Genomic DNA, 13,030 nt, shown 5'->3' on the forward strand with positions numbered 1-13,030 from the left:
AAATAAAGGAATGTGGAGGTTTGCTGCCCTGTAAGGATGTACCCTGCACATCCCCTCACTCCTCCTCCCCCAGCTGGCTATAACTATGTATTTATCACTTTCCTTATGTAAGCACACAGGAAAATTGTCAGAGTCAAAATAGGGTCACTTTGTCAAGCTTTAAATAAAAATAAATGCAGGCAGTTGGGATGTATACTGGATAGTAAGAATGATTCATGACTTTCAGGATCCCAAACTTTGTGCCAATGCAAACTAACACACACACACACACACACACACACACACACTTCACACCCCAAATACACTTCTGCAAGGACATCTACCCAGTAACTGTCCATTTAACCATGAACTCTGAAATCTTTGTTATTAGAGTAGCCAAGGATTATCACTTTAAAATATGTGGTATAATCCTCTCCTTATCTTCAGATGTTTCTCTTTGTCTCAACCTTCTTGAAAATGCCTTTAGTGTACCATTGCATGAGTTTCCACATTGCAATGTTTTTGCTATTCCAAAATGTAAGTATTTTATCCTTTGCAGAATCTCTCTGATTGTTGTTTAGGTTGACATGCACATGACTCAGATAGAATCTGGATGCTAGCCCTCTTCACTGCACATGGCCTCCTTGCTGCTGGGAATAAGGGTACCTCATATTGCTTCTGGGACAGCAAGCAGGGCTGAGAAAGGCTGTGGGGTGGGCAAAGGTGGGGTTGGCTTCTCAGGGTTAGAAGAGAGCTCCCTGGAGATACATGAAGATTTCCAAACAGACACAGACCCAGAAAAGTGAGCTAAGAGGAGGTGCTCACTCCTTGAAAATCTGTAGGTGCTTATGGTCTAAAGCAGTGGTGAGGAACCCATGGCCCATGTGTTATAACAGGCTGTTCGTATCGCTGGAAGCTCCAAAAGAGTTCCTATCATTGCTGTGTACTTTCAAGAAAAGGCATAGTAGAATTCTTGGTGAGGAGTGGTTCAATGCATCTGTTCTTCATTTTTCTGAGCCTTTAATCTTTATTTTTGGTGGACAATAGCATGTAGAGGTGAGGAGAGCTGGGACTTGGATGGATGGAAGCAGTTATCCTTTAGCAGTAGGTTAAAGGGGGAGAAACACCACTCTAAGCTTAAAACATCTACCACCAAATAGAGGCATGCTAAGCATGTCTTGAAGCTTAAACACTTAAAACACCTTTTGAAAACAAATGCCAGAGTATGGTTGGTGTAGAATTAACAAGCCAAGAAACAAATAGTGCTCAACAAATCAAAGAAAAAGTATGCCATTAGAAAAATCAGATGTAGAAATAAGATTTAACTTGAGAAGCAACCAACCAGATAAGCTCATTAATGAATAGTCTACTCATGAAACAAATATGACTTAAAATGCTTCCAGCTTTTGAATGGTTTAAAGCCAGCCATAGCTAGATAACTCTACATAGATTAAAAGAAAATGGTGCAATGCAGTTTCTTGTTAAATCTCTTTAAAGTTTACCAATAGCCTGAGGCATCTGTCAAAATCCCAGAGAGGTGCTACAAAGAACTATTTTAAGCCTCCAGATTCAGAGCACCTGAAGAAGTAAAGGTGCATGTCATTTTCTTTTATGCAAATAAATAGAATATATTTTATATATGATTTAAACATATAACACTTTTCTACCACATAGTCTATGAGAATTCTTTTTTTTTTTCTTTTGAGAATTGTTTTATTGTAAAAATACTTCAGCTATTCTATAGCCCTCCTGTTATTAAAATGTATTTGGTACAGCATCTTACTATGCAGTTCAGACTACTAATGATCCTCCAGTTTCAGCCTCCCCAGCACTGGGATTACGGGCATTCCATGTTGCCCAGGGTGGAGCCAGCATGGCACATGATACCAGGTATCAAACCTTGGGTCCTTGTGCTTCCCTAGGCAGGCACTTAGACCACTGAGCTATCTCTGCTGCCCCATAGACCTCCTTCTTCTGAGCAAATTCTAGGTACATTTTTATAAGAAGTAATGTTCAAGTATGACTCTTGGAGTGGAGGGTGGTGATCTGATTTTCAGAGCAAACCTTAAAGATAAACCTCACCATCTTAGATAGCAGATCTCCAGATAAATCCTCCAAAATTCCCACAGATCAAATGTGTCCTCTTCAACAGTCTTTATATTCAGAGAAAATATTCTCACAGGCTAATGTGAGAGGCGAGCAGAGTTGGACAGAGACTTGTCACTCTCCACCTGATAGTCAGTCTTGGGTCTGAAAAGGAGATTTGATAGAGGCCAGAGCAAGTACTGGTCTTGACACCTTATAGTCACACACACTTCTGGCGGACAGCACACAAGAGATTCCAACCAGGCAGCAGGGCAACACAAGCCAAGTGCTTTCACACCAAAGCTAACCCAGCTGTGGCTCCCTGCCTGCCTGCTGCGCTGGCCTGTCTTTTCTCACTTTTGCATTAAGTCAGAAATAAAAAAGCTCACAAGAGGTGAACTTATCCATTTCTCCTGTAATATTCTTCTTTGGGGTCCCAATTTAGTCCTAAAGTGGGTTTTAATAAAAGTGAGCCTGACCAGAGATATTATGCCTTCTATCCTCCACTGAAAAACACTCTGCACTGGGCTTTGGACCATTGACATCACTTTTGCTTTGGTTGGATTTTGGTTTACAGAATGAATACATTCTTTTCTGTTTTTGGTTTGCTAAAACAAAATTCTAGAGGTTACTCAAAGCGGGCAGTTTGCGACTTCTGAACATTATATTGCAAGAACAAGTGTGAAGAAACAACACCATTTGAAAGGGATATACAACATACCACATATAAACAAACATGCACTTGATGAATTTTTACAAACATAGATTGACTTTTCTCATGTAAGCCCTACCTAGGTGAAGAAGTAGAAAATGGACAGGATTCCAGAAGCTGCTTGGTGCTTCCTGCTACTTCCTATGTTGATGGGGATCATCTCCATATTGGCTTTTACAATGGATCAAACATTTTAACACTATATGTTCTCTAAATAGATTAAACCATCTATTATGCATGATTTTGTGTCTGACTTCTCTTACTCATCACTATAGTTGTGAAAGCCATCAGTGTTGTTGCTATAGCATGAGTCTATTCACTGTCATCGCTGTAGTATTTTTTCACTCAGACAAAGAAATGCCAGTACAGATACCTTTTATGTTGTTGGTGAGCACTTAGGTTGCTTGCAGTTTTTGTCAGTGTTGCTGTGTACAATGTGCAAGTAACTTTTGCTGAACTTATATATTATTATGATTATGTACTTAGGAGTGGAATTGAGCCAAAGCACATACATATGCTCACTATTAGAAAATGTGAAAGTTTTCTGACATGACTATGGCAATTCACACTCTGCTTTGAGAATGTGGATTGCACTACATTCTCACCATGACTTGATGCTGTGCCTTTTATATTTTATCTTTTCTGGTAGCTGTATAAATGACACTATTGTAAAAAAAGAATGTACTTTTAAAAACGTAAGAATTATGTTAAAATAAAATTATTCTTTAGTGTTTTGAAGATTAAAACAAATAGATGAATGAACTCATTGGAAGTACAAAGAACACATCACTTAGGTGTAAGTACCACATACAGTAATTGAAGGATAGTTTTTATTTTATAGAAGATGACAGTTGCTTTAAAATATAATGTTTGAGAATTTAAATAAAAATATTTTTCACTCTGTTTTATTGTTTTATGGGCAAAGAGTTCTGATCAATACCTGGTTGCAGGCAATTTGACGGATGGTTAATCTCCCTCAGCACAAAGAAAGTGCGGCGATGGGGAATCTATTCATCCCCATGCTAAGTACTTGGAAGCAATTTCCCCTGAGGAGATCTGAATTCTGTTATCATTTATTAATTCATCTTCCATTATTTCTGCAAACTAAGTGTTGGAAGAAGGTCTATTTTTATTTCTTATTGCACTAGAACGTTCAACACTGGCCATTCACTACCCTACTTAAGCCTACAATGTGCCTTGCTCTGTGTTGACTATGCAACAATATCTGGTTTCAAGTGTCAGTTAGGGAGGCAGTTGGTGGTAGTAACACAGAAACTGGCTAAAATGGCTCACACAGAACATTGTGCCCACATAATGAGATGTATTTTCTGGATTTTAGGTATACTTTCCAGTTAGTTGGTGGTAGCAAGTCAGCTACTCAGCAATATATTTAGTCATCTCTGCTCCATCATCTATAATGCACCAATCTTCATACCCATACATTAGCCTCATCATGGCGAGATAGTGGCTACACTTCAGGCATCATATCTGCAAAAACTAGAGGGTATCGTTACAGCAATGTCTATATATGTTTTCCAAAACAGTAAAGAGTCTCCAGAAGCTTTTTGCTGATATCTCTGTATAGGACAAAATAATCCATAAAATCAGTAGGGAAACAATATACAATATTGTTTGGGGAATGCAGTAAGTTAAGGAAAAGCCAAATAACTATTATTTTAAACTGTGTATGGGTCAAGAATTCTACAGAGTTCAGCCCGCCATGTTGGTTCAGGGTCTCTCCTACCATTTTGATTAGAATGCTGACGGGGGCTTCCCCCATGCTGAAAGCATGATTAGGTCTGGCAGGTTCAACTTCTCAGATGACTCATTGCCAAGATGGTGGCTGGCAGGAGGCCCATTCCTGACCTCAGGGTCTTGTGTTGGTCTCAAAGCACGATAATTGTTAGTGTGACGATATTAAGAAGTGGAACCTGTAAGAGCTGCTCGGGGCATGCCGATTTCCCCTTAGCGAAGAAGATTATGGCCACGTGACTTGTCCTTCCAGCCTGAGCCCTAACAGCTGTTCTCTCACTTGCCTTTCTGCTCTCTGCGCTGTGGCTCTCCCAGACTCCACCTCAGTGTCTTGGACTCCCAGCCTCCACTGCAGTGAGGAATGCATTTCTGTTCTTGCTAATTCCCCAGTCTTTGGTATTTTGTTAAAACAGCACAGAATAAACCAAGTCAGTTGCTTCCACCTTCTGAAGGGTGGAGCCCCAAAAAATTTCTTGCGTTAAACAACTGCTGCTTCATTAACCAAAATGAACTCACTCGTTCAGTCTCACTACAGTTCTTGCCTTGAACAACGCCACTAGCAGGAAGAAAGAAGAAAGGAATATTGGAAAGTCAACTAATTCAGAAATTTGTACTGCAAAGAATGTTTGTCATTTGAAAGAATGAACCAATTAACATAGATGCAAATATTTTTGTAAAGTATTGCTTTTTAGAAGGTCAAAAGGTAATGACCTGAACTATTAGACTTCAAAATACAAGATGAGCTAATGTTATGGCAACTAAATGAGAAACAACATTCAGTACATGGATAGAGTCTAATTTAGAGTAAATTAATATGGAAAATGAGTTTTGTATAAATGCTATTGTTCAAAAAAATTCCATTTACATGAATACTGTATTGCAGAATAAATTCTAGATGAATTAGGAAGTGAAACATGAAAGATGAAACAACTTTAAGAAATTAAAGAGATATTAGGTGCATATTTATCTGATTCAAAGTAAGAAAGCATTATCTAAACATACAAACAATGAACTAAATAGCAAAGGAAAAGATTGATTTTGATATTTAAAATTAAACATTCTGTGTCAAAAACAGCATAAAAATTTAAAATCAAATGAGAAGGTTATGCATTATTGATAGTTTGATGGGATGTATTTATTAACAAGCAAAATACCTTAGCTTTGCTTGAGGCCTATGGCCCTTTCCAGTGGAGTAAATATTTCAGAAATTAAAAATAAAACAGTGGGAGGATATTAATATATAATGAGTTAATATAACTGATAATAAAACCTTTATATTTGTCATAAAATGGGCAAAAACATAAAGTTACAATTCACAAAACACATAGGAAACAAAGGCTAATAGACAAGAATAAATGCTCAACCTCACTAGTAGCCATACCGATGGAAATAAAAGTACAAATGAAATTTAATGCTTTACCTACCAGCGTATAATAGATTGTGTAGTAGAAATACACAGGGCTGACCATATAACATGGACTTCACATTAAGGCTAGGACTGCAGATACCAATGGCAGCTAAAAATAGGAAATCATGCCCCTTTTAAATGTCACCTTTATTACCTTAAAACTTTGGGTCAGATCTCCATTCAGGCTTTGCAGGTAGACATATTCATCACTTAAGGAATGCTTGTCTAATTTTTACCTAACCTGTCTTGATCTCCATCAAAACTGAAGACACCAAGATAAGAGTAGTTAAAGTATTTTTAAAATTTTTAGGAATATCCAATTTCTTGTTCCAGACCCCTAGTGTGGCACTTATGTTTCCAGTCATTGTCCAAAACCTCCACTTGGAGTCTGAAACAAGCAGACCCTCTGTGAACAGATTGTCCTAAGACGAAATCACCCCCTAAGAGAAGCAATTACCCCATAACAGAACTGAGGCTATCCCACTAAGCAAAAAACATGACAGTCATTGAATAGGAACCAGATTGTCTCCTCAAGCCAAGACGACTTCTCTAGAATCCTGCAGAACCAGTCTAGAGGTAATGATCAACTAGACCACGGCCAGAACAGGATTACCTAGCTTGCCAACAACACAGACCTTGCAGCTATGCAACCCCTGAACCCTTGCCTTTGTTCCCCTTTTCTCTCAAATCTCAAAGTTCCTGTCAGACCCTCCAAGACACACTGAACCTCTGTATCTCTTTCCTCATTTGGCCACACTGATTGCAGTTCATTTGCTAGCTTTCATGGCTGCTCAGCTGCTTGACTGACATTTTGAGAAGTATAATCTCCTGTGATCCCTAGAGCTGTGGTTAGAGCTGCCGTGGCTGCCCTAAACCTCTGAGGACCAGAGTTGGGGGAGAGAGGACTATCCAGCTCTGCTTATGTTCAGAGCACTTTGTCAGTCTTCATTAGGAGCCTTCATGCTTATTCCTTTTTACCTGATAACTTTGTTCATAAAAATCTAACTTATTTCTAAGAAAAATAACTACTACATCTTGAAATATATGTACTTCAATATACCTACAGAAACAAAGAGAAAATTACCTAAATGTATTTGTGGCTCAAATCATGGAATGTCTGTGTGATAGATTATTAATTTGTTGTTAAGATATTTTAATGAGTTTCAGTGACTGTGAAATATATTCATAACACAACTTTAATTATAAAAGTAACATGATACATAAAAGTATGTGGAAGTCTACAAATTATGGGTTATGTATTTGTGTATTATATAAGGATTTTAAAAGTGCGGGAGAGAGCTGAACAATTTTATACTATTTTCTGAGAACCATTTCTTCAAGTTTGAAAATTATGAAAACTTTGAGTCTTCTTTAATTTATGTACCTCAGATTTCCTACAATATGTTGTTTTCATGATAGGAAAAAATACTCAGTAAACTCTTAAGTGGATGATTTATTTCTATTTTTGGCCTCCATTACTGCTCTTAAGGAGCTGAAGTGTTTATCTGGTAAGGGGGTGGTTGTGTGTTACAGTTCTAGAGAACTTATAAAAATGCTAAAACTCATTTTGTCAGGAAGTGGTAGATTAAATCCTGCAATAATGCATTAACTCTTTCAGGTCACTAAGGGACCAATTAGTGCATTACGCTAAAGGGTACTAAATCGTATCCTACTAGCCTGGAGGAGGCCAGGCATGTCCCGAAGCTCTAACTTATATTACCACTGGGAAGTGATTCAAGTCTGGGAAGAAGCAGGCTCATTGAATATTAATTGAATGGGTGAATAAATGAAGGGAAGGAAAGGCAGGAGCTAACAAGCTAACATGTATTGATTATTTACTATGTGCCAGTGCTTCCCATTCTTCATCTCATTAAATTCTAAAGCAAGCCTGAGGAGATCCCTCTTCTTACCACCACATAGGAAAGGAAAATGTTACGCTGCAGAGAAACAGCTTTCTGCTACGCATATAGGAGGAGTCTGCCATTGACTTCAGTCAGTCACTTGTTCACTGTGGCTAGGCCATGGCGGCGTCTTCTTTCAGGCTGGTAGATTTGTAAAATTCCACAGCTCAAGACACTCCTTGTCAGAATGAGGCTTTTCTGAGTATAGTACAAAAATATCGTATCCTGAGGGGAGATCTTGTTAGGGACAGGGTGCAGGCAGTGGAAATTTATTATTTTTCTGAGGTTTTTTTTTGTTTTGTTTTGTTTTGTTTTTTTCAGAACTGAGGATTGAACTCAGGCCCTTGCGCTTACCAGGCAAGCACTTATTTTACTGTGCTATCTCCCCAGACCCTTATATTTCTGAGAATATTAATTAATCAATTAAATTTGTTGTGCTGGGGATTGTACCCAGGCTTTTTCACTAAGCTACATTCACCAAGCCTTTAAAAGAAATTTTGGGGCTGGTGAGATGGCTCAGTGGTCTAACGCACCTACTTAGAACAAGCTAAGCTAAGCAAAACAAAGGGACCGCGGTTCAATCCCCCAGCACCACATGCCAGACAGCCCCGCCCCCTGGTGGGCTGAGCTGGCCACACACACAAAATGAATGAATGAATAAATAAATAAATAATTTTAAAAAAAAAGAAATTTTGTTTGTTTGTTTGTTTCTTTAGATGGAGTTTCACTAAGTCCTTACATTTTCTAAATTAGGCTCAAATTTACAATCCTTCTGTGTATAATCCCAACCTTTTACAGTGCTGGCATTATGGGTGCATACTACTGCATCTACTTTATGAGAACATTATAATTGACTTATTAAAAAATAAGGCACACAAAAAGAAAATATAGAGGAAAGAAGAAAAAGATTATTGGTACATAATAAGGATGAAAAGAAGTGCCTCTGGGGTGGAGAGACAGCATAAGGGGCCAGGATTACAGCCTCCTGACTGAGGGCCTACAAGCCACTTCTCTAACTTTTTCAAAGCCAGAGGATGCATTTGTGGTGTCCCTGCTACCCTTGTGTCTTGAAGACAAGGAAACCGATTTGCAAAGGAAATACATTCCTAATGCCTCCTGACAACAAGAAGTTGTTCTCCACTAGGGAAGTGGCCTAGTGTAGACTTACAGAAGTTGTGAAGCTGCCAGAAGAGAATCCGATATTGGGGTCAGATCCATTCTGCATAGGAATGCTAGGCTAGGGGACAAGCTGGTTGCTCTGAATATCCTATTTATTTTTTCATATATATATATTATATATATATCATATATACATATATATTAGTACATATATATAACTAATACAGTGACTACATAGTGATCCTCCTGTTTTCAGCTTCTGAAGTGCTGGCATTAAGTGCAAAGGCCCAGTTCAGCAAAAAGTAAATAAATAAATAAAAAAGGCATGCTCCACCACGCCCAGTCTCAGTGAGCCCTGGGGACAGAGCTGGCATGGCAGGCCAGGGATCAAACCCCAGTCCCTGTGACTGCCTAAGCAAGTGCTTTAGTTTGTTGAGCTGTTTGGCCAGCCCTTGAATATTCTTATTTAAAAGATGTTTTACTTTTTTTTTTTTTTCACAGAGCTGGGGATTGAACTCAGGCCCTTGCACTTGCCAGGTAAGCACTTATTCAACTGGGCTATCTCCCCAGCCCCATGCTTTCTTTTTTCTGAAGAGTAGGTTTTTGTTATTTTCCTTTTTTTTTGTACAGGTGGTAAGAAAGCTCTATCTTTTAACAATTAGAAGCTTTGATTACAGAGTTCCCCATGTCTATAATTCTTATTTTTTAAAAAATAAAATTGTGAATGACACTTCAAAAACTAAGATGAAAATTCAAAAGGAAGCCTTTTATTCTTGTTACTTCTTAGTTTAAGGTCTTTCTCATTTAGGCTTTCAAAGAATGAGGAGCAAAGATATTCTTACTAGGAAGAAAATCCAAACTAGTAGCAACTTTAAATAGATTTGTACCCAAATTATACACTGTGAGTCTCCAAGTAATTTTATGATAAATCATCCATAAAACCTTTTGTGTTGGTATCTTTTATATTATATGGAAACTCCTGTAGGAGGGAGAAAATAATGATTAGACTAAAGCAAAGTGAAAAGGTATTTTCTCAGCTGGAAGCTGCTAATACTTCAGCTGATAGAGACTTGGAGAATAATACCTCTGTTGTTGGTTTAAAAATAAATGTACAAGTGCTGGAATAATTCACAAGGTGAAGAGTCAGAGGAGGGAGACAACAGCTGAGCAGATCAACCTGATTGTCTTTCTGTTTTCGGGGGTGTTGCCCCGCCGCCCTCCATCGTGGACCCATGGCCCTTCTGGACATGGTCTCCAGTCTTCGGACCTCACTATCTTTGATCAAATACACATTGCTAAGTCATCTGGCAGCTTCCCATTTTCACAGAAGACAGTAATTATTAAAAATAGTTTAAAATTCTAAAGATCCTCCTTATTTAGAAAAACCAAATGTAACTTTTTTTCTTTCTATAAAAGCACCACATGTTCATAAATATCTAAAATTACAAGCAAGAAAAGAGAAGAAAAATAATCACCAGTTAGAGGTATAGTATATATCTAGTCTGTCTCTTTTTAATCATAAGCAGTTTTTTTTTACAAAAAATTCTTCATATGATATATACAGTTAAAAATTCTTGGATCTACTTCCCCACCCATTCTGATGATCAATAGTTAAGGATCCACACTTTGGAACCAGATCCAATAATATGATTGTGATGTGCTAAGCCTGTTACTGATGACCAGGGCGACAATTTTCTCTTCCACAAAATAAATAAGAATTTATCTGGATCGAATGCTGATTGAGAGGGTAGAGGTAATGGATGTGAACTGTGTGGCACACAGTAAATATTCAATACATAAAAGCTGTCACATTTTCCTTATTTTGTTCCAATTTTACTTCCATCATAGTAGAGTGTTGCTCAGTGCTTTTTTGCTTTTCTGCCAATATTACCAAAACATACATTCTTAAAATTTTCCTTGACAGGTAAAAAAAAAAAAGTGGGGTCTTCTATCTGGGTATAGTCACATGCATTAAGAAAACAGTACTGACTATGTTTAGGTTTGGGTGACGAAAGTGATGCACCTCTAACAATCAAGTCACTTTTTAGACTGACTAAGGACTAAGAAAAAAGTACCCTTACCTCTATGTTATCAGCCTTGGAGAAGACCAGAGTGTGGGACGAGATCCCATTGTGACTGTGAAGACTAGCAAATGGCAGAGGCTGAGCCCCTGCCAAGGACTGCAGCTGCATTGGGATAGGTCCCTCTGTTCAGGATATCATGACCTTTCCCAAGACAAGCAAGTGGAGGTATCTGGCTGGTAACTGAGAAGGCATGGACTCAAGGCACTCACACATGGAAGCCTGTGGTAGCTGGAGGACCATCCTCTGACAATGGGGTGATAGGGCAGGATGAGTGGTCAGGAGCTCTGACCTCTGCTCCTTGCTTACTTCACCCAGTAAGTGGAGTGGTTCGTTTGTCTGTAGGCCTTGTGTAAATGGCACGTACTGTTTAGGTAACCAAGATGAGTGGGCCTGGGAAGATTCTAAAAACTTTTTATTATGGAAAATTTTAAGCTTATACAAGATTAAAGAGTACAGTGTAATGAACCCATGAGTCCACCACACAAAACTTTAAGATTTAAACGTTTTGCCATTTTTGTTTCAAATTTTGCTCTACAATTTTCCTTCATTTGTTCACTTGTTACTAAAGTATTCTAATGCAAATCTCACAGAAGAAATTCTCCACATGCTTTAGTAGGTATCTCTAAAAAATGACTAAAGAGCTGCAATCACAGTACCATTCACACCTAACAAAATTAGTTATAGTTCCTTAGTATCATCTGATATCTTTTTCAAGTTCAATTGCTCCTAATTGAAAAAATGTATTGGTTCGTTCAAATCAGAATCCAATCAAGCCTACACATTGTGTTTGATTTTAATTCTTAGAAAATTCTTAATAATAATAATTATTTCTTCTCCACCTCTAGTTTAATGCCATTTAGTTTTTTAAAGAAATGATTATTTTTATTTTGGAATCAGAACTAAGTTTGGGTGAACTGCATTTCCAGTCCAGAAGATTTTTGGCTGACTTAGAGGTCAATACAGTAACAGAGTGTCTGTACACAGTTAATGTCTCTATCACGGTGAGACTCAGATGACTGAGTGATCAATAGACAAGGGAGAACAGTTTCACCTTGAGATATAGAAGATTAAGAAACACTGCTAAGTCACTTCTCATGTAAAGAAACTTAAGAAACAGGATATCTGGCTTGCAAACAACTTTAGTGATCACATTTTAAAAAAATATTTATGCATTTATTTATTTGGTACAGGGTCTCACTACATAGATTGGACTTGTAAGGAACCTCCCGTCTCAGCTTCCCAAGCAATGGGATTGCAGGCATGCCCCACCATGCCTGGCTCTGGTGGCTGGCATGGCAGCACTGTACATGGTACCTGGGGGAGGCCCAGTCCTTGCACTTGCAGGGCAGGTACTTAGAACACTGAGTTACCTCCGCAGCGCAGTGACCACATTTTCAGGATCCTATCCTGACCTATGGCCATAGGCTGTGTGGGCCCTCTGCTCAGATCTTGAAGCTTCTGCAGTACTCTCCTCAAATATATCGACTGTCCATTATTTATTTATTGCTAGCAATGCAGTAGCTTTACAATTTGTAGATTATTTTTCTACTTGTAACCAGCCACTCATGGTAGTTAGTCACATATTTACTATATGTTCTGTGTAAGAACAAAAGTACAGTGATCTGTCTTGGACAGTTGGCTTTCAATCCCAAATTCAAACAGACTATTGCTCAAAGATTTTTCAAAAATTATTTAGTTGATTCTTTGGGCAGTGATGCCATGAGATCCTGGCAGGAAACAAAAAAGAAAAAGTCATTATTAACATGATATTGGGCTTAATCCGGGCTCTTTTTTTGCTTCTTCTTTTTTATGTATTTTAATACAAGGTCTCACTACACAGCTTGCACTGATAGTGATCTTCCTGTTTTCAGCCTCCTAAGCACTGGGATTACAGGCGCACAACACCATGCCCAGCCTCAGTTGCAATCTCAGTGTGCCCCAGGGGCAGGGCTGGCACAGCACACTGGGGATCAAACACCCATCCTTGTGC

This window comes from Octodon degus, unplaced genomic scaffold, assembly GCF_000260255.1.
Source record: "Octodon degus isolate 3935 unplaced genomic scaffold, OctDeg1.0 scaffold00258, whole genome shotgun sequence".
In the NCBI taxonomy this organism is placed as follows: domain Eukaryota; kingdom Metazoa; phylum Chordata; class Mammalia; order Rodentia; family Octodontidae; genus Octodon; species Octodon degus.